This window comes from Equus asinus, chromosome 9 (genome assembly GCF_041296235.1).
Source record: "Equus asinus isolate D_3611 breed Donkey chromosome 9, EquAss-T2T_v2, whole genome shotgun sequence".
Classification (NCBI taxonomy): Eukaryota; Metazoa; Chordata; class Mammalia; order Perissodactyla; family Equidae; genus Equus; species Equus asinus.
This window is the reverse complement of record NC_091798.1, coordinates 57004056-57025855: the sequence shown is the minus strand read 5'-3', so window position 1 is coordinate 57025855 and position 21800 is coordinate 57004056. Positions and strand designations below refer to the sequence as shown.

Here is a 21800-nt window from a genome sequence, read left to right as displayed (position 1 = left end):
TGCAGCAGAGTACCAGTCTGAGTGAAGGGCAAATTTGTCTTCAGGTTATCGAGTCTTTGTGTGAGGCAGATTTTGCAGAAGCTGGGACAACTTCTTAACGGTCGTGCAGAAACTGCAGCCTGCAGAATGCTTGGGCAACTGGGAGTTGCCCTTAGTAGATGCAATGCTATGTGTGCTTCTCATCTTGTGACTCTGATGCCAGGATTGCAATGGAGCTGCTGCTCTGAGGTCCAGCCCCAGTAGCTCAGACCAGAGTGGACTTTGGGAGCCTGTGTTTATTCACTTAGTTCCTGAATTCCTGTTGCTAAAGCTGTAACACTTTGGGTGTGGCGTTTCACGTAGACTTTAGGATGCTTAAAGCTTAGGGAAAATTGTTTTGTTTATTTGTTTTTGTTAATCTGCTCTTGCTAATAACTTGCATGAGGAGCTGAGTAGGAGAGGGAGGGGTGTAAATTCCATGTCTGATTCTGGGAACTTGAAGCTGCCATAGATTGGTATGTTGATGCTTCAACTTTGAGTCTGGTGATAAATCTCATGTCTGTGAGAACCCAACACGCAACAGCTTTTTGCAACTCCAGAAGGCCTCCAAGAGGTCATTTTGAACTGAGGTTGCCTTTGAGATGTTTAGGAGCACATCATTTCCCATAAGCTTTGAAAATTGTAAAGTGTTATTAGGCAAATTTTAATTAAAACAGTACAGATGAAATCGTTTACCTTGAACATGAGAAGTTCATGGACACGGAAGTCTTTCCAAAGATGCTAGCTTGCGGCTGATTTCCTGAGGGGCCCCTGTCATTCCTCTGTACCTTGCAGTCTTTTTCATCAGTTGGCTGTTACCGTGCTGACATGCCTAGATCTTCTTAATACTTCCTTTTTTTTTTTTTTACCTTTTTATTGCAAAGTAAAACACAAATACCAAGAAAACCCATACAAAACAAATGCACACTTTAATGAATTATTGTAAGGCAAGCACTCATATAACTACCACTCAGGTCAAGAAATAGAACTTTGGGGCCCAGCCCCATGGCCAAGTGGTTGAAGTTTCACACACTCTGCGTTGGTGGCCCGGGTTCATGGGTTCAGATCATGGGCATGGACCTGCTCCACTCACTAGCCATGCTGTGGCAGTGTCCCATGTGCAAAAGAGAGGAAGATTGGCACAGATGTTAGCTGAGGGCAAATCTTCCTCAAGCAAAAAAACGGGGAGGATTGACAACAGATGTTAGCTCAGGGCAAATTTTTCTCAGCCAAAAAAAAAAGAAAGAACGAACTAGAACTTTGCCTGCTACCCCAGAAGTGGCTTCACGTGCCCCCCCCAATCACATTGCCCTCAGTTCCTCCAAAAGTTAATGCCATCCTGACTTCTATCATAATCACTTCCTTGCATCTCTTTATGGTTTTATCACCCAAGTGAACAGCCTAACCCACTATAGTTTAGTCTTGCCCATTTCTTAAAAACTTCAAGTGTCTTTTAAATCTCTTTTAATCTACAGATTCCCTTAACATCCTCCCCCGTTTAAAGAATAATTATTTTGTTGAAGGACCTTGGCTGTTTGATCTGTAGTTTCTCACAGTCTTGATATCAAGAAAGATGTGCACTCATGGTGCGCGTCAGCTTGTTCCTTTGCCCTCTATTTCCTGTATCTGGGTCTAGAGGCTTAATCAGACTCAGGTTTGATCCCTTTGGCAAGATTACGGGTGCCGCTGTATTCTCTCACGGGAGGCACATGATGTCTGGTTTTTTCACTCCTTTTTGATGTTAGCAGCTGTTGATCCTCACTGTCTGGACCTGTTAATTCACTGGGGTTTGCAGGATGGTGATATTCTAATTCTGTCATTTTGATTTTATTTGTTAGCTGGAATAATTTTATACGGATAGATTCCTCTTCCATCTGTTGTTTGATTACCCAGTGGTACAGTTCATGTAGAAAAAGCAAGATAAATGCTTGATTCTTTACTTTGATTTACCCAGTTTTCAAGAGTTGGTTTCCTATCATTCCTACAAGGTGACCAATTAGAGTTTTTTTAAATTGCCATGATCATGAAATTAAATATATTTGATGAATTTCAATCCATTGAAATTTTAATTTTTACTAAGACTCAAATGATCTCATCTTTGACCAGTGGGAGCCTCTTCCAATTGGCTCCTGAGTCCTTCTCACATGACCTTAGAAATCTCTGATAGCGTTTATGCTACCTGGAATGTTAAGGTGATCTAGGCTTGTCTTGTGCATTTCCTAGCTAGACCTGGAATCAGCCATTCTTTTAAGAATCCCTGTTTGTTTGCTTTTTAATGAGAACAATATTTCAGGGCCATAATCCAGGCACTAGAGATGCTCACTCACTGGAGTGGTCATTGTGTATAGGGCTTTTTACTGGTCAGAACTGGGAAAATACACACAGACACACACATTTACATACAAACATATATCCACATATAAAGGTAAAATACATTGTGAGTTCATATTCATATTTCCAAGTCAAGTTCAAGACTTTGGGGTTTTTGTTTAACCTCCTCTGTATTACGTTTGTATTTCCTTTCTTCCACACTTAGAATCCTGGTTTTTTAGTCACAGGATAGATAGAATATCTTATAATTACCCTTTGATTGTCCTGTATTATGCATACAGCAGTCTCCTTATTTCTACAGGTAACTGTGTGTGTCCTGCTTATCATCAGTCCTCTTATCAATGTCTCTAGATATCTTAATTGAAGCTAGTAGTTTCCTTAGATAGGGCTCATGGGAACAATTTTCCCTAATTTTTTTATTTCCCCAGTTTGTTGATAACACTTTGTCTTTGACCCTTCTATTAAAGGTCAATTGCTGGATATAACATCCTTGGCCCACATTTTCTTTCCTTGACAATCTTAAAACTATGTTACTCCGTTTTCTTCTGACAAAGTATTGTCAAAAAGTCTGATGATAATAATCTAATCTTCTGTCCCTCTATGTGACCTACTCTTTGGAGAGCATCAACTATATATCTGTTTCCTTCAATCTACTGTCTACCTAGCACTCCAATACAGTAATCAGTGAGCTGTTATGGTACCAAATCCAAGTTGATGACTTGGCCAACCACCGTGCCAAATAACCTCTCCCTCCTGTTAAGACAGAATAAGCCACTTGCTCTCAGTAACTGTAGCTTTTTATCTTTGTAACTTCAGCTGTACCTTGTAAAGTGTATAGAGTTGGCAGTAAATATATACTTGTTTATGAAGTAAATGATGTGGAAGGATGTGGGTTTTTTCCTTTTCTTTTTAGCCTGTCAGGAACTGCCTCGCCCCTTTGTCTCTTTCCCTCCAGTCACGCGAGGCTTTGCCTCAGATCTGCTCCCTGCGGCAGGCCCTGCCCTGAGCAGAAGGTGTGTGGGCGCCGCACCCGTGGTCCTGGGTTGTCCCTGTACTCACAGCGTCAGGTTGTCAGACCACGTTCTTATGTTACGGCGTTCTCAGGACCAGCATGCTGGAACCCCTGGCTCACAGAGTATCTGGCTCCACACTGAAGGCTGCCATGGTCCTCATACCTGCTTGCCCTCCTGTTTGTTGGTCCCTTGACCTCTATTTATTGGTTTTACGGCCCAGGCCCCTGGCATGTGGGGCCCAGACCCCGGCCTCTCTGAGGATGCTGGGGCTGCCGCCTGCCCCTTCCTTTCTTGGCTGACCTTTTTGCTCTCTACCTCTTGGCCGCCAGAATCCATGGCAGGACATCAGAATGGGAGCTGTCGGTGCAGATGTGATCTCAGATGCATTTTATTCAACATACGCACTGTGTTTAGTTTTTAAAATTTAAATGCTGGTTAGAGGGGCATGCATGCCAGTTTGTCCAAAGCCTCTGCTGCTTGCTGGTGTATTACCCTGGTCAGTCGCACATTTCATTTATCTGTCTGCCTCCTATAGACAGTTGAGTTTGTGACCTCTGACCTTTGGTATCTCATACTTGTCAGAGCACTTCTCATACAGGCATAATCTTGGGCGGCCTCATTTTATGCCTGGCCTGCACTAGTTCAGCAATGTCCTTTCCCTGGTTCTCCTTGTCAGGTCCTGGCCTGTGGGCCGCGCAGACTGGTTTTTTCCCTTCCTTTTGAGTACCTCAGTGCCATGTAATTAACACAAACAAATAAACAACATATGATACGTTTGCACACAAAAGCAATGATGAGAATAATCAAGAAGTGATGGAAGAGTGGCTCTTCTCTGATGGATGTGAATGTTGAGGTGATCTTTTAGGCAGGTAGAAATAGTGAAACCCTATAGCCTTGACTACACCAGGGAAATCTTGCTGGTAACAGAGAGTTGGTGACATGGAAAAGCCGCCCCTGACATGAGAAATTGCTCTGGTTGCCCCACTTTTCTGTTCTTGGTCGGTCCACAGGCTGTGGCTGTGGCTGGGCCCTTGGGAGGCAGCTCACCAACCTGACCCACCCTAGTGAGTTTTTTCCCAGATTTAGCATTTCAAGTCTTTGTGGAAACAGTCCTGGGAAGGATTCTTTGCTCTTAGGAATTTCCATAGGCAACATGGGCTTGTGTAAAAATGTAACCATTTTCTATTCTGCTTTTATTAATTCAGCAGAAATCATACTGAAGACTTTTTCTTCTTTTCCTGCCTTCAGCTGCCTGTATTTTTGCCTTTTGCCTCTGGTTGGCCCGTGTGTGAGCCACATGGTGGCAGCGGCTCAAAATGTATTACTCTGTGCCAGATATTGGACTAAGCTCTTTATAAACATTGCCAAATTCTAGGTTCAATCATTATTACCCCCATTCTAAAGATGAGGCAACTGAGACCATGAGAATTTAAGCCCTTCCTCAAGGTTAAAAGCAAAGCTGATATTCAAATTCATTGGTTCTTAACCAGATTGCTGTCCTCGCTCTTGCAGAAACGCCGACTCCACCCAACCAGCTTGCAGGTGCTTGCTGGAGGTCGGTCACAGAGCTGGGCTCCAGGGGTTGCAGGAGGGAGCTGGCTACTCTGTGATGTTCACATCTTGAACAGACTTTTCTCAGAGCTCTTGGAGATCCCTGATTTAGACTCTACAGCATGAGAGGGAGGGAGAGTGGGGAGTAATACAAATGTGGCTCCAGAGTCTCTCGGCCTTGAGTAGCCCCAGGCCTGAAAATCCACTGTCAGGGCTGCAGATGACTTGAGAGCTGTGAGCCTTGCTGATAACAAGTCAGCAGTGTTACCGGCACCTGCTTGTTAACGCCTCTGCGAGGGACGGGAGAAGGGAGGTGAAACTTAAATGTGTGAAGTTTGAAACTTGTTAGACATTCTACTAGTAAATTTGGTGGAGAAAGAAGTTAAAATGATCTAAAAATAAAGTCTTTGAATTTCTTACTATCTGTGCTATCTTTACATCTATTCTCAGCGTGGTCTTTTTTTTTTTTTTAAGCATCATTATTTCTACGCAGGGGAATATTATAGACAAATTTTGCTTACATGGTCTTTTTGAAATAATTAAGCAGAGGATGCAGATGTTATTTGGTTTTATGTAGGGGAGAAAGCTCTGGACAGGTGTGAGGAAGTTGGGCTGTGCAGTGGCCTGGCTGTGTGATTTTGCTGAATTAGTCAACCCTCTGGGTCGTCACTGCCACATCTAAGAAATGGAAGGTGTGGACTAGATAATCTCTAATGTCTCCCAGCTCTGTAAGCCTGTGATTCTGATTGTTCTCACCTGCCCTTTTCATGGTCATTTTAAGCATGGAAACCAGAGGAGTCTGAAACCGTGGGTAGAGCCAAAAAGGTAGAACTTTGGGCTCCTCGGAGGGAATGCTGTCCTACCCCAGTGTGGAATGAGGAATTCTGCAAGAGGGGCTCAGGCCCGGAGGCCAGAACTCTGGCCCTGAGTGTTTCCAGGGGGCTCCAGGACAGCAAAATATCCTGAGGCACTCCTGTGAGTAAATTTAGTTTTAGGTTATCTTTGTGTTCCCCTTCCTTGTTAAGATAAGTGACTGTTAACTACATTAACATATGAGGAAATTTGCTAACTTGTGCCTTACACAAAGAGCTCATCTGTGGCTATCCACGAAGCTGATACAAGTGACCACAAGTGAATTCAGTTTGGGACAAAAAGAGTTCATTACAGTGTTGTTTTTAAGAACAAATAAAACAAAAAGTCTAAACAACCTAATGTGCATTAACAGCTTATATACAGTACGGTACTTCCTTGAGATGAAACATTATGCAGCTTTAGGACAAGTTTGGTCTCTGTGCTCTGACATGGAAAGATCTCCAAGTCAGATTAAATAAAAAAGCAAAATAATGATCTCATTATGTTAAAAAAAAAAGCATATTATGTGCTCATGAGTGCATAAGCATTTTTTAGAAGAATGAACAATATACTATTAATGGTGGAACTGTGGATTGCAAGAGGGGAAGGGAGTTTTAACTTTTCGTCTTATACCTTCCACAGTGCTTAAATTTCATGATAAAAATATATTTGGTAAAGGAGAGAATTTAGATTTCACTTGAGTTTTTGAGGCATTCTAATACTTAGAAAAATCTGTATAACAAAGCATGCTGAGCAAAGGAAAATGTTGTGTGTAAACACTTCAGACTCCAAACATTGGGTAACTCCCCCGTTCCACCTCCTCAGTCTTTACTCCTCTCTTCTTAACTCACAGCTCTCCAATTATTGCATCCCTCTAACCCAAAATTGTCAATGGCTCCCAACCTCTATCAGAAGCCAGTCCAGAAGAGCAATATGGTGGAGTGGCAGAGCATGGACCTGTTGGTTTGTCATTCATGAATTTGGGCAGTGTTTATGGAGGACCTGCTGGGCACCAGGTTTGGGGCCGGCTCAGGGATGCACAGGCGAATGACGTGCTTTTCAGAAACCGTATGTGACTGCTCAGAGCCTCAGTCTTATCACTTGTAAAATAAGTTGTCAGGATTAGATACAACAGCAAATGAAGGCTTCTCGCCCAAGCCCCAAAGGACAATGTTTGCTGTCTTGCCCCATCCTTCTCTCTCTGTTCAAGGCGAGGTCTGATCCCCACTACTCTTCTGCATGTTTCCTTGGTTCCAATTCCTAAACTGTGCATGGTTCTAGAACACACTCCACTCTTCCCTGCTTTTGTCTTTGCTGATTATGCCCTTTCTTTCTTTCTTTTCTTTCTTTCTTTCTTTCCTTTCTTTCTTTCTTCCTTTCTTTCCTTCTCTCTCTTTCTTTCATCCTTCTTTCTTGTAACGCCCATTGCTTCTCTTTCCTGGACAAAATTAGACTATCCTTCATCTAGTTCAAATGTTTCCTCCTCCACGCAACCTTTACTGGTTTTATGCTTTATCAGGAAAAAAGTCCAAAAGTAATCTCTTCCTCATAAGAATTTGAATAGCTCATTCTGCTTTCCCTACCTTTATGTTGATTAGACCACTAATGGCGTTTGCTTCAGTTTGCAGCTATCAGTGCCTTACTAAGTTACATTCCTGAGGGCAGAAACTAAGTTTTGTTCATTTCTAGAACTCTTATGTCTATACCTGTGTTCTCAGTAAATATGTATTAATGAATGACTTCATTTTTATGATTTGCCCAAATATCTTTTTTTTTTTTTTGGTGAAGGAGATTGGTCCTGAGCTAACATCTGTGCCAATCTTTCCTCTATTTTTTACGTGGATTGCTGCCACAGCATGGCTTGATGAGCGGCATGTAGGTCTGCACCCAGGATCCGAAGCCATGAACCAGGCTGCCAAAGCAGGGCACGCTGAACTCAACCACTGTGCCACCGGGCTGGACCCCCAAATATCATTTTTGCTTTCCTTTAAAGGATTATTTTAGTTTGAAGTTAAAAATGAGAACATTTCCTTGAAATCCACTATTATTAGCAGGCTAAACAAGAGTTTTTTCCCCCTTGCAGAGATTAAACTTGGAAATTGTGGAATTGCTCACCCATTCGGAATGTTTAGGAAGAGACAGGCAGGCATCTCTTCAGGGTGCTTGAAGCAGTCACTACCCTTTTCGTCAATGACTGGCTCATAAGTTCTTGTCTGATGAGGTGAGATCTTACCTGATAATTTTAAAAAGCAAATAAACTACAGCCACTATTAAGACAACTCCCGAAAGAAGTGACGGAAATTTAGAAAGAAAAAACATAGAAAGGTTATAGATGTGTGTGAGAAAACAACTTGTTTTATTTTTCATATTCCTTGCCATACTTATCCATAGTTCTTTATTAAAGCTGTGACCATAGCCTATACCTTAATATTCTGCTTTTCTCTGAACATTATTTCCTACCCAGTTTCCCATGTTTTTATCGATGTTTCTCAATGAAACAATTGGAGTTCAGTTGATTGTTGCCTTGAACAAGAAATGGAGACTATAAGACAAAGATGTAGCCTGACGGAATATATGATACGCATTGTATATTTTAAAAGACATGATCTTATTCTGATATTGCTGAAATGTACTGGAGCAAAAATATTAACAAATGATTTGATTGTAGTTTGCAGCACAATAAATGAGATTAAGATCATGAGCCACTTTAAAACTGTTTTCTTAAATGAAATACACATCTTTAAGAGATTAGACAGAGCCATGGCTCTTTATTTACGAAGGCGTGTTAGGAACAGCTGGAAGGCAGCCTTCTCTTATCAGAAGGCTTGTATAACTAGCCCCAAGTTGTTTGCTAATGAATTTCAGGTCTCCAACACTAATAGGATAGAATAATTTTACATAGACAAATCAATCTCTAGCCTCCTTTTTCAGAAGAAACTGATCTGACTGGTGCCTATAGGCAATGAGGTGTGCTTAACAGATGGAAGTTATTAGGCTAAATACCATAATCTCTTTGAGGTCTGTAGATATAGTCTCCAAAGAGAGAAAGGGGCATTTAAAATTAAACTGCACAGAATTCTAACAAGCGCTATATACTCATTCTTGGAACTAATCTTGCTTTGGCCCTGGGCTAAATTGCCTAGATTTGTACCGCTGTTGTTGACTTAAAGCCACATTCGCTGCTTTTTACAGTGAAAACCAACTGTCTTCTAACATGATTTTGTAGCTTTCCTATATGGAAGTTCCTAATTATTTTGCTGTTTCTATCTTCAGAGTCATTAATACAAATATCTATGCAAGGTAAATTGACCTTCTGGGCCAGCTCACCTGTTAGGAATTAGTATATTTTATTATCCTCTTGCTTTACTATACTTACTGTGTATAATCTCCTATGATTTAGTTCAGGGGTGATAACAGATTTCTTTGTTTTCCAAAGGAGTGACTGCATCTTTGTGTGATGTCTATGGTTTGTTCTGTAAAAGGACCCACAAAAAATTGGTCCTGTTTTTATTTATGGCTTAAAAAGAGGTATTCAGTCTTACTACTCACCCAGACCAGCTACAATGAATTCCAAGAAGACCTATGAGAAGGACTCTGTTAGACCACAACTTCCTCCTGAATTCAGGGGAAGACCTGCACTGGGCTGGAACGCTCTTTAAGATACTGGAGGATTCAGAAGAAATCTTCTCAATTAGAAACCTGGGAAATGCCTTCAGTTCCTGGGACTGGGGCCCGAGTCCCTGGAATGGGGATTCTGCCGGGTTCAGGCTGCGTGGATGTGGCTGACCGACTGCAGGCCCTTTAAGTAGTTGCTGTTTATTATTGCCAGTCTCCTCCTCTCTTCTCATCCCTGACTCTTGTCCTGCCTCACTGCCTATGCATCACCTGTGACCCTGTGAAGCTACTCCTGTCCTGGGACAAGTTAGGAATGTCAGCATGGGAGGCAAGTCTTGGGGTAGAGGTGAGGTGAGGTCTGTCTGTATTCCTGGCAGTGTTTCCTAAGAACCAGGGCTGGGATCAGAATCTAGACTACCAGCTGCTCCTATTTCCACACTACCAAGCCCTTAAGTAAAAATACCAAGTCCTTAAAGTAAAAAATAAAAAAGAATTAAAAAATGTTTAAATTACAGAATCATCCAAAACTGATATGAAGTCAACCCAAGGCACAGCTTCACCAATGGTTTCGTTTAGTTTTTCTAGTCTTTATAATTCAGTCAATCAACTAATGATTACTAAGTGTCTTACTAAAGCACCCAGAGAATTGAAAAATGACAAAGAACGTCTCAGCCCTCCAGGAAATGTTAATCTAGTTCTAAGAAAAACGTTAGGATGCAAATAATTGGAATGCAACGCAAACTACATCAGAGAGGTGTATTGGTTATCTATTGCTGCATAACAAATTGCCCTAAAACTTGGCAGCTAAAAGCAACAATAAACGCTGATTCTTACACACAGTTTCTGTAGGTCAGGAATTTGGGAGCAAGTTAGCTGGGTGATTCTGACTTGGGTTCTTTCTTAAGACTAGAGATAGGGAGTCAGCCAGGTCTGCAGACATCTGAAGGTTTTTCTGGTTTTTTTTCAGAGGATCCAGTTTCAAAATGGTTCACTTACATAGCTGGCCAGTTGGTGCTGGCTCTGAGCAGGAAGCCTCAGTTCCTCACTATGCAGCCCCCTCCACAGGTTTGCTTGAGTGTCCTCATGACATGGTGGATGGCTTTCCCCAAAGTGAGTGATCCAAGAGAGCACAAATGGAAGTCTCAAACGTCTTCTGGAATCAAGCCTTGGAGGTCACACACCACCACTTCCACAATATTGTCTTGGTCACACAGGTCGTTCTTATTCAGTGTGGGAAGAGACTACACAAGAGGGTGAATGCCAGGAGGGGAGAACCCTTGGGGAGGCAGCTTGGAGACTGGCTTTCTCAAGAGGCAAGATCTTGTGAAGTAATGAAAAGACAGTGTTGGGGTACCTCCAGGAAGGAGGTGGAATGTAAAACTGATGGGTTTCCAGTAGCTGAGGTTGAGGGTAGGGGTGTTGAGAAGGATAGAGCATCAGCAGCAGAGAGAGTTGGACAGCAGTAGGTATTGTGTGTTCAAGGAATGTTTGGCTGGAGCAAAATCTGGCAAACTGAAAGGGGTCTGGAAGGCCAAGCTGGGGAGTGTGGACTTTCTTTGATGGTTAGGGATGAGTCATTGAAGGCGTTTGAGCAGGTGAGTGACATAATCTTGGGCATATTTTAGCTTCAGTCTGTGTGGGAGCTTTAGGGTTTGGGTGCCCTTACTTCCCCTTTTTTCTCAGTATCATCCAGGTTGTCGACTCTCTAATTTCTAAAATTCTGTGACACTTCTGCCCACGCCCCTCGGTCACATACTACCTTGTACTGTTTAACTTTTCGTGTTTTGGTCTTATCACAAGTAGATTACAAGGGCCATAAGGACCATATCTTTATCCATTTCTATTTTCCCTGCTGTGCCTAGCGCCCTGGGTGCCCAATAAATATTTGCAAACTGATTGGCTAAAAGCAGACAATTACTATATGTGTGTATAGCCACTGTTTCCGGCCTGTGGTGCATGGTTACAGTTAAACATTTTTCAAAAGAGAGAGCAATTGCAGTGAATTTGATTTATGTAGGTAGAAAAAGTATTCAGAATCAGTTCTGTGGCCTTGGCTTTTGCCAAAATGTTTCAGGGGAACTTGGAGTAATAAAATAATTTTATTTTTAAAAATCTATGGATTATTTTCAGCTTCAAAGAGAGTTCTTTTTTTGACTAAATTAGGCAAATTGAGTAATTACCAGTCAGAGTGAAATAAGGGCTGCTTGCTTCTTGAAGAGGAAAGGGCAGCCTCTTTCAAGCACGTAGAAGACGTTTACAGAATAAAACTCTTGCTGGGCATTTGGGGCAGAGTTTTGTCTCCCCTCCTTTCCTTAGTTTGAATGAAATGATCATTGTCCTTCTATTTTCATTGACTAAGTAAATATTTCACATAGTCTCATGAAAATTGGAGACTTCTGATTTCAAGCTAATAAAAACAGTTTTGCTTTCTTCTATTGAAAATCACCCTCAAACAACTAAAAAGAAGTAAAAGACCAGGAGTGCAGACTATATCCTCATATACCTCGGAGACATCTGTAACCCTGAACCACACAGGACTTGAAGAGAGAAAGCACATGAAGTGATGGCAGATGGGTTTGCAGAGAGAAGGGGGTCAAGAATAAAATGCCTGCAGTGGGGAGAGGACCAGAAGCAACTGATGTGCTCAGAGAATCCCAGGAAGGCTCAGAAATGAGAGTTCTCAGGTTCCACAGAGGAGAGGCAGGGGGCCTTGGAATGAGAGTGAGGGTGTGCAAGTCAACAAGAAGTGAAGGGGATTCCCAGCAAGACTAAGGAGGGAAGTTCCTTGACAGCAGCTTTGGAACAGAGAGAACAGCTAGTCTAGAATGGAGCAGAGGCAAGAGGGCTCCGGGAGGGATGTTTCTGGGGGCGGGGGGAAGGGGACAATGAAACTGATTAAAAGAGAAGAAAAAACAAAGAAAGAGAAGTTCTGAGTTTGAATCCTGTCTCTGTCACCAATGAACTGTGAATATAAGCAAATCAGTTAATATCTTTGGACTTCAGTTTCCTCATTTGTTAAATAAAAGGTTGGAACATATGATGTTTAAGATCCGTTCAAACTCTGATTTTTTTTGTTCTGTTGGGTAGAAAAGTCGATAAAACCCCAGCAATTCTACTCCAACGTGCCTACCCAAGAGAAACGAAAACGTATGTCCCACACAAATATTTCTATGCAAATATTTGTAGAAGCGTAATACATAAGAGCCCCAAACTGGAAACAGCCCAAATATCCATCAATGGTGAATGAGTAACAACATGAGATGTATTTATACAATGATATACTATTCAGCAATAAAAAAGAAGAAAGTACTATATCTGCTATAGCACGGACGAACCTCAAGAACATGTTAAGTGAAAGAAACCAGACACAAGAGACTACATATTGTGTGATTCCCTTTATATGCGATGTCCAGAGAAGACAAATGTGTAAAGACGGGGAGTAGATCAGTGGTTGCCTGAAGCTGAGGCGAGAATGGGATTAACTGCAAACAGGCACTTTTGGGATGATGAAATGTTCTAAAACTGGCTTGTGGTGGTGGTTGTACAACTCTCTAAATTTACCAAAAATCATTGCATTGTACAGTTACGGTTGGGGTAAATAATACCCCAATGAAGCTGTAAAAAGGAAAAGGTAACCAGTGAGGGGTAAGGGATGGAGAGGTATAAGTGAAGAAGACTGGCCACATGTTGATTAATGTGAAGTGGGCGATGGATAATGAGGGCTCATTATACTCTTCTTCCTACTTTCGTGTGCGGTTGAAATTTTACATGTTAAAAATGCTTAAAATAGAAGGATAAAGAAAAAAAGGCAATAGAACCTGTTATTGTGTGGAGGTCAGATAACCCTTGCAAATTTGTTTTACATTTTAGAGTGAGGAACGTTCTGGATACTCTTGGGATATAAATTAACCCCCATTGACACTGAATCCACAGTCTATCAGGTCATTTTTAATGTGTGAGCTCTTCCTGATACCTCCGCAGGCACTTGAGAAAATCACGGTGATCACAGCATCAGAAAGAAGGTTAAATTTACTTTTTTTTTTTTGCTTGAGGAAGATTCACCCTGGGCTAACATCCGTTACCAATCTTCCTCTTTTTTTTTTTTTTTTTGCTTGAGGAAGATTAGCCTTGAGCTGATATCTGTGCCAGTCTTCCTCTGTTTTATATGTGGGACACCGCCACAGCATGGCTAACCACTGGTATAGGTCAGCACCCAGGATCCAAACCCATGAACCAGGGCTGCCAAAGTGGAGCACACCAAACTTAACCACTATGCCACAGGGCCAGCCCAAGAAGGTTAAATTTTGATCAGCATATTCTGTTTAAGTAAGTGGGATACCTTCTAGAAAGAATGAAATTAAAATTAGCCTTTGTGTTTTACAGGGGGACCCTCAATCTTAGAAAAGTAGACCATCTAAAATAATGTCATTTGTAATGGCTCTGAATAGCTGGATTTTTTAACACTTGAATCTTAGAAGCAATATTCCATTCCAGATGGTCTGTTGTCAAAAGTGAGTATAAGAGTGATAGTTACTTTTCTTGCTTGCTGTGTACTTGTACAAGGATCTGTTTTCAAACCTCATATCAACATTCTGAAGAAGGTAGTTTTTTGTCCCCATTTTACCATGAAGAAAGTTGAGATGCAGAGAGGGCGAGTAACTTGCCTGAGATCAAGCTGCGAGTAAATGTTAGGGCTGGGACTGTCTGTGGCTCTACAGACTGCATTCTTATCAATTTTACTATCCTGGTTGAATTGGAACATTATTTTCTGTCAAAGGTCTTTCTTCTACCAACCTTGGTCTAACTTACGTGATATGCTCCCTTAATGGAATCCACATGAGCTGGATGGGAGAGAGGAGGTGACATTCTTCTGGGGAGAGAAACTGCAGACACCTTTGCCAGTTAAAGCCGTTGACCATCTCCAAGGCGGGTTTTGGGCTGCCTCATGCTGAAAACATTACAAATGGGTCCCAAGCTTTGAGTCGAAGGTGATGGAGACAATTGTTTGGAATTCAGGATTCACAATTCTGATCCTCATTTATTGGCAGGATTATTATGTCTTCTAACGGGTCTCCCAGCTTTCAGTCCATTCTTGGACCTGCTGCCCGGTTGTGTTACTTCCATGTATAATAACCATCAATGGCCCCACACTACCTACAGATTAAAGTCTGAGCTCCTTCATTTGGTGTTCAGAGCTCCTCATATCTTGCTTCCCCATGTCTTTCTATTCTCTCTCCCACCTTTCCTCAGTGGGCCCCCTATGCTTATGCCATCGGAATATCCACAGTTCTTAGCCCTCTGTGGATTGGTTTGTTCCTACTGACTATAATTCCTTACTCCCCCTTCTCTACTGACCAACTCCTGTTCAGCCTTCAAAGCAGCATATGAAATGTCATCTCCTATGGGAAACCTTGTCCGATCCTCCCTCAGCAGCACCAGCTACTTGCTTCTCCGGATTTTCACGACACTTCCTACACACCTCAATTATATGTGATTTTTGTTGGTTGTTTCTGTGCCTCAGCTCCTTTAGGCTGGAGACCTTGTAGTCCCATCTTTGTATCTTATCACCCACTTCTGGGTCTGGCACCTAGTAGGCCCTCAGGGAATGTGGGTAGAATGAGTTTTTCCATGGAACTCTGATTTTTGATTTTTAAAAATGTTTAACAAATCATCTTTCGGTGGAAAATAAATGGGAACTGACCTGGAAGTATTAAGACACACATTCATAGTGTACCAGAAGTGGAGTCTTCTTTCTTAGGGTACAATATAGTCCAAGTATCAACCAAGATACTAAGGATAGTCCCAGTGTGCCCCCTTGCCTTCTCATGTCTCATCTAACTGTTATGTTGGGGAAGGTGTAGGAAAATTAGAGTCGAGGAACTGAAGAGGGGTGAGATAGATGTTCCTAGGAATTTTCCAGTTTATCTTAGGAAAGAAGACACTCCTTAGAGTACATAATTTCTAAGGCCCCATCAATCCCTGAAATATTTTTGGTTGTTTTAGTCCCCATCTTTTAGCAAATAAGAGAAAGGATGGGCTGATTATTCACTTACTGGATATTTTGAATAATAGGACTAAATTTGGTGACCTGTTTGGGGTCAGAGTGGCTAGTGCATTGAACTTGAGCTTCCAACCACCTGTTGAATACCAGGTCACTTGGTTCTGAAGTACAACTTTCCTGTAACTGCTTATTGGTATTTTATGGACTAGAAGATTCCTGTGCTTTCAGGGGTGATGATCTCAAAATGCTTACATTCAAGGGAGATAATCCAGAAATATGGGCCTCCTTTTATTAGAGAAAATATTTTCTACAGAACCTTGAAAAAGTTTTTTCTCCTCTGCTTCATTTCTTCCTAGTCACTGGGTAAATGTTAAAAATAAAAATTCACCTTCCCTTGGAAGGATGGGCTGAAAATGACTTATGTCTTTCTTGAGAATTTCTTGGGCAGAACTGTCAAATTATTCACCTGTATCGAGTGGACAGCATCTGGTTTTCCATAGTCTCCCTCCTCCTTTTTGCCATAGTCTTTTAATGGACATTTTATGAGCTCATCTGGAGGGTGTCATTCACCTGACCATCTTTTCATCAGCGTTAGCTGGATCAGTGCATTCATTTCCATTCTTAATTAACACTTAACGCGTATGATCTAAGATGGTTCACCTACAAAAACAAATGAAAATGCAAAACAGCAAAGCAAAGCAACTCCCCTGTCATATGCTGAGGAGAAAAGTGAAAATATTCCTGGACTTTCTCTCTGCCCTCATTTTGTATCAGTGTTGAAGGAGAGCTGCCCCTAACTGGGCCTTCTCTCTTCTGGGTAGAGATTTGATATTGTGAATTGTTATACTTTGAGCCCTCAAAACTATAATTTATGCCTTTATTCATTGGATTTTATTATGCTTTAGAACTTTGCTTGAAAAGACCTGTCTGTCATGTCCGCCATACTCTTGTCTGCTTCTTTTCTCTGAGAAAGACTTCCTGTGTCCGAGAGCCCTGCTGAGCAGAAACCACAAACTAGGAAATTGGGGAACCGAGGCCTTGTTTCCTGGCGGATTCCTTTAGGGGAACAGCTCTGCTGCCAGAATAAACATTCCAGTTTGGTTAGAGATAACTTCTTGGTTTTCCATTACCCACGCCAGTGAGGTCATGAAGAATATACTCACTTTAATGAGCATTGTGTTTTGTTTAAAGTGTGTGTTGTCTGGTAGAAAATGCTGAGTTCGGAAGCCAGAGGATTGGGTCCAAGTTAATGTTTTGCTACTGACAACATGTTGTGCAGAAAACACCTCGCCCCTTTCCTCCTCCCTCTGCTCTCCCTTCTCGTGTACAGTGTGAGTAATCCTGTGTGCTCCAGGATGGGCTCAGTCAGGTGTACCTGCGCCTCTTGTGGGTCAGTCCAGCTCTACTTCTTGACTTGAGTCTCAGAGCCCTCAAAGAGAGAACTCAGGGCTTTCCCTTCCGCCCTCTTGTGGGTACGAGTGGGTGAAGTGAGTCAATCCAAGGAGAGACAAGATGGCATAGAAACCAGGAGGGTTGGATGCTTGCTTCAGAGAAATCAAACAGAAAGGACCAACCATTTGAGTTCTTGTAGAGGTTTCACACAGTGTGTGCTGAGGAGAAAGAGTAACCCTGGGCAGCAACAGGAACTGATGGGGAGAAAGGGCTAGCCTCTTCCCAGCAGTGGCGCATACCTTCATGAGACGGCCACCCTTCCCACAAGTTCTCACCAGTTTCATTGTTTAAATGAACCCGATAGTCAAAAGTAAATATAAAACAGCCACATTGAGTTTTAGCACCTTGTGCAATAATTTCCCACCATTGTTAGAGGGTGAAATATTTCACCTCAGTAAATTTAACAGGTAAGTGGTTTCCAAGTGTCAGCATCTCAACTGGTTTGAATGGAAATTTTCTTGACCTTTTTCCCTCTGCCCTCCCCGGGTCTTCCTCCCTTGGGCTCCAGTGATCTTTCTCAGGGACAAATCCCATCCTGTCATTCCCCAGCTTGAAACTCTCAGAAGCGCTCTCCCCCTGTTTTCAGGATCAAGTTCAGACTCCTTCACCTCACATATTAAAGGCCTTGTTACCTGGTTCCAGTCCAGCTTTCCAGCTCATTTCCTTCCCCTCTTCCAAAGGCGCCCTTGGAAGGTAAAATGGCCTTGGGAGGAGGTCTTAAACAGTTGGCACTCAAGAAATGTTTTTGGCTGTCTTAGCTTTTTGGGTCTTTCTTAAGACTGTTCTGCTGGTGCCCTGGCAGGGTGTCTGAGCCAGGGGGCTCCTCGGTGCCCCATAGAGGTTGGCTCATTTTCTTCCCAGTTATCTGTCATATGCCTGGTGCACGTGTGTGATAAAATTGTTCAACTGTTTCTTGTTAACTGTCAACTGGTATTGAAGGGGACAGTTATTTACATTTTCAGTTGCTTTTTGTGAAATAGAAAGATCAAAGATCTTTTCTGCAGTTTCCTCTCCTTCTCAGACCACAACTTCCTTCCTCTGTATTAAACGCCTCTGCAACGTGTGCTAGTGTTCGACTTTCTCACCCCCGGTGGCACATAATAACTTTATTGGGCCAAGATGAAATGTGACCACTTCATCTGTGGGGGCCTCTGTATCTCTGAATGGATACCCTTGCAGGACACTTAGAGGGTTAGCTAGAAGCATATTTTGTTTTTATTTCTTAAAGGAAAAAAGACTTTATGGAGGTGCTCCTCACTAAAACCACCCTTTTGTTGGTTATGGACCCTTCTGAGAATCTGATGAAAGCCTGAAGCAGGGTGAGGCTTGGTAACCAAGGACAGCTGCCGTGGTTCACTCAAGCACGTTCTCCAAAACGATTCCCTTTCCACAGTTGTTTAAATAATATGTTAACAAGATGGCTCTTAAAACTAATGAAAAGATAACAATAGAGGAGTTAGGGTAAGACCAAGCAAGCATGGATGGTTCTACATGCAGTTGAAGTGTCAGCGTTCAGACTGTAGGAGGAGCAAAGGATGGGAGCATGTCAAGTGACCCTCCAACAAAAAGCACAGCAGCCCAGTCTCAGGACATTGTGATACCCCCAAAGCCCACCCAGGGGCTGGTAGGGGTCTGTGGGCCTCAGGATGGAAAGTTCTGCTCTCTGGCTTGATGGGAGTTATGTGTGGGCCCAAGAAGCCCAGGTTGGACCATTACCTGAATTACAGCTCTAATGCTTCACAGGTGTGAGGCCTTGGCCAGTTAAGTTACTTCACTTCTTTCAAGCTGCTTTTTCCCGCTGAAAGTGGGAAGAAATAAAACCAGGTGCACAGGATTGTGGGAGGCTTAATGACCTGAATAAAACCCCTGGCACATAGTAGGATTTCAGCAAGTGTCCTTTTCCCTTCCCCTGTCCATCTTTGATTCCTTTTGTGAGGAGAGGTTTTCTTCCACAAAGAGATGGATTTCAAAGCAACAGAAATTACTAACAGCGCTGAAGCTCACTGTATCTCTCAGAACTCAGATGCCTTTGCAGAGGTTAGGAAATAGATGTCACTCTTCAGTGGCCGCCGCACCCCTCCAACACGCTGGATGCCACTGGGCGCGCTGGGGCTGGCACTGTCTCTGGTGGTTATAGCACAAAGACTGGAAAGGCAGGGGGGCCATCCTGGAAGGGTCCTGAGGGGAGGGAGTCCATGTGACCACTCACAGAAATTGAACCTCCCCCCAGGACGGTAACCTCAGCAGGGGACATTCCACTGGGAAAGGCCCAAGGCTGTCAGCCCAGGCAGCCCCGCCCCCTAGAGAACTACAGACAGCTCTCCACAGTGGAGGGAAGGAAGGTCTCAGAAAACCTGGAGAGGGAGGAGTTCCAAACCCGGTCAGGGCCAAGCCTAGTCTTTAAGGCTGAGGAAGATGCTGTGAGAGCAGGGGTTTGCCTTTCCCTCCCTTCTCCTTTTCCTTCCCCTTCTCTAGTCTCCAAGATCTACTTAAGAGTTTTTGAACAAAAACGTTGTACTCCAAAGGCTTAAATATTCCTAACTTTGTTTGGTGTTCATTTTAAAAGAACAAAAGGAGGAAGTGGCAACATGAGTTTTGAAAGGTAAAATGAACATTAAGAACCTGATGAATGAACCCTTTTATACCAAAGGGATAGGAAAATAAGGGGATTAGCAAAAGCAGAGTAAAATTAGCACAAAGTGCTGACAAAGAGGTCTGTGGGGGTTCACTTGCGAAGGAGGAACAAAGCTCCGGTTTGTCGAGTTTGGGTGTTAGGCAGAGAAATAAATGGACCCACAGACCTGTGGTCCTTTTGAGGTTCAGCAGATTGTTGCTTCTGTTGTTTCTTCAGGGTGGTTGCAAAGTACACAACTGGCCTCCTCGCGGCAAGTGTTTCTTCATCCAGTTTCCACCATAGCCTTAAAGAACCACTCCTCCTCTCTTTGAATTCTCTTTCATCAGCATCCTACTTCATTTTTCCCCCGGGTTCTTTTTGTTGTTGCAAAATAGATTTAGCGTCATGATATGAAGTATTGAAATAGCACTAGCTGATAACCTTGTAATTATAACTCAGAGTGAGTGTAAATGGAATTCTTATCTAGAACATTTTCAATGGGAACCCAGGCATTCTGTTTATCAGAGGGAAGATGTCGGGGGAACTACAGAGCAGCTCTAGCTCTGTGTGCTTTGGGATATCATTTTTCACTTATTGGATAGTGAGAGTTTGATAAGGACCCGGGTTGGAGGGAAAGTGGGCAAACAGGGGCGTTCTCCATCTGAAAGGCTCTCACTAAGTTTCTACATTGGCAACTTCCTGGGAAGCAATCTGGCAATATGTGTCAAAATTTAATTGTTCAGATGCAATTAGCATACAATATAGTAGAGGCTACGTAGCATCGTGGTTATGAATGGCTGTTTTGTTTTGTTCACCAGTGAATCTCCAGCAAGTGGGACAGGGCACCATTCAGTAACAGCTGTGGACTGATTAAGTGCTCATAGAAGTAGTCCATGCACTCTGGGAGCTTACAAACTAGTGGCAAAACCAGCTTTTCCCATCAATTATGTTCTGTAGGATGTTTCTTTCTCCTTCTCTCTCTCATGAACACAAACAGGGGTTTCTCGCATCATGACGAGTGCTGGGTAAGTCAAGTAAAGCAGCGTTCTGTTCTGCACGACAGCTCATTTTGATTCCTCAAGAGGGTCCCCGGCTCCAGCTCATGGCGTGTGCTGAGCTCACTTGAATGTTAATGTGTAGGGCCTGGCATCTTTGGGAAAAGGTGATTTGCCCATGAAAAGTCTTAGGGAAACCTGGAGAAGGAAGACTTCAGGAGTACAAGGAACTTTATCTCTTGCACTCCTGCACTATCTCTAGCACCTATAGCAGTGCTTGGCGCTGCTTAAGCAATTTTGAGGGGGAAGGAGAGCATGCCAGATCCAAAGATCAGAGTGCCTTAGTACAGTCGTTTTGCCTTAGACTTAATTTATATATATATGTACATATAATGTATGTATAATTTATATATAAAAATCATATATACATATGTATATATATATATATATATGGCTAAATGAATAAATGAATGCAATAAAGGATCCAAAGTGAAGAAGGTGGGACTTGACTTAGACTGGAGCGTGGGACTCTCAGAGCCAGGTCCCAGAGGCTGGTATGAGCAGAGTGTTTGTGGGAAATAGAGGAAATTGGTCTGACTAGAGTTTGGAGGTTTTACACTGGGAAATAGTAAGGAGAACACTGGATGATTTGTATAGGATCTGAGCCAAAGGAGCCTTCAGAGCTGTGCAGATAAGTTGGGGCTGTCAGAACGAGGGAACTGTTACAGATTTTTGGGCAGAAGAGGGACAACTTGCAAGTGGCATTGAAAGAAGACTTGACATCTGTGTGCAAGATGGATTGTAGTTATGTGAGCTGGACTGAGCCAGCTCAGAGGCACTTGCAAATCCAAGAGTGAGAAGTGAGAGAGTCTTAGCAAGGAAAACAGAGCGTTAGGGAGAGACTTGAAAGAAGAATCAGTAAAGCATAGTGAGTGTGAGGAGCCAAAGCTGAACTCCAGGATTAACTTAAGGCAGGTTCCAAGACATACACAGTCCCCTGGGGCCTTGTTGACGGAGTCCAGAACAAAATCTGGACATCATGCATCCTCTCTGTATCCAGGAAATTGTCTCTTAACCCAGCATTTCTAGCCCAAATCAATGAGAACTTGAAACATTCACAATTGGTAGAAGTCAAGTCACTGATTTGGGTTCTTTTTGGAGAACGGGGGGCAGGGAGGGCAGCATTGCATGGTCGTTAAGAACATGGCTTTGGTGCCAGAGAAAAATGGGTCCAAGTCCTGGCTTTGCCTTGGATAAGTTTCTTAAACTGGCTAAGCCTCAATAACCTTGTCTATCAAATGGGGACAGTAATAGCATCTCCTTCACAGTGCTGTCAGGAGTCAGGGAGATATTGCATG

At 42.7% G+C, this 21800-nt stretch overlaps 1 protein-coding gene across 3 annotated transcripts in view; it reads left to right on the top strand.

Moving 5' to 3' along the window:
• TNFAIP8 (TNF alpha induced protein 8) overlaps nt 1-21800 on the top strand; it is a 110421-nt gene that overhangs the window by 10423 nt on the left and 78198 nt on the right. The window contains exon 1 of one of the 3 annotated variants that reach the window (XM_070517553.1): nt 7964-7986. The exons of the other annotated variants lie outside the window; for them this stretch is intronic. The gene's annotated coding sequence lies outside the window, so the exon portion shown is untranslated. Of the gene's footprint in view, nt 1-7963; nt 7987-21800 lie in introns of those variants that run through there. 3 annotated transcript variants of the gene reach the window in all.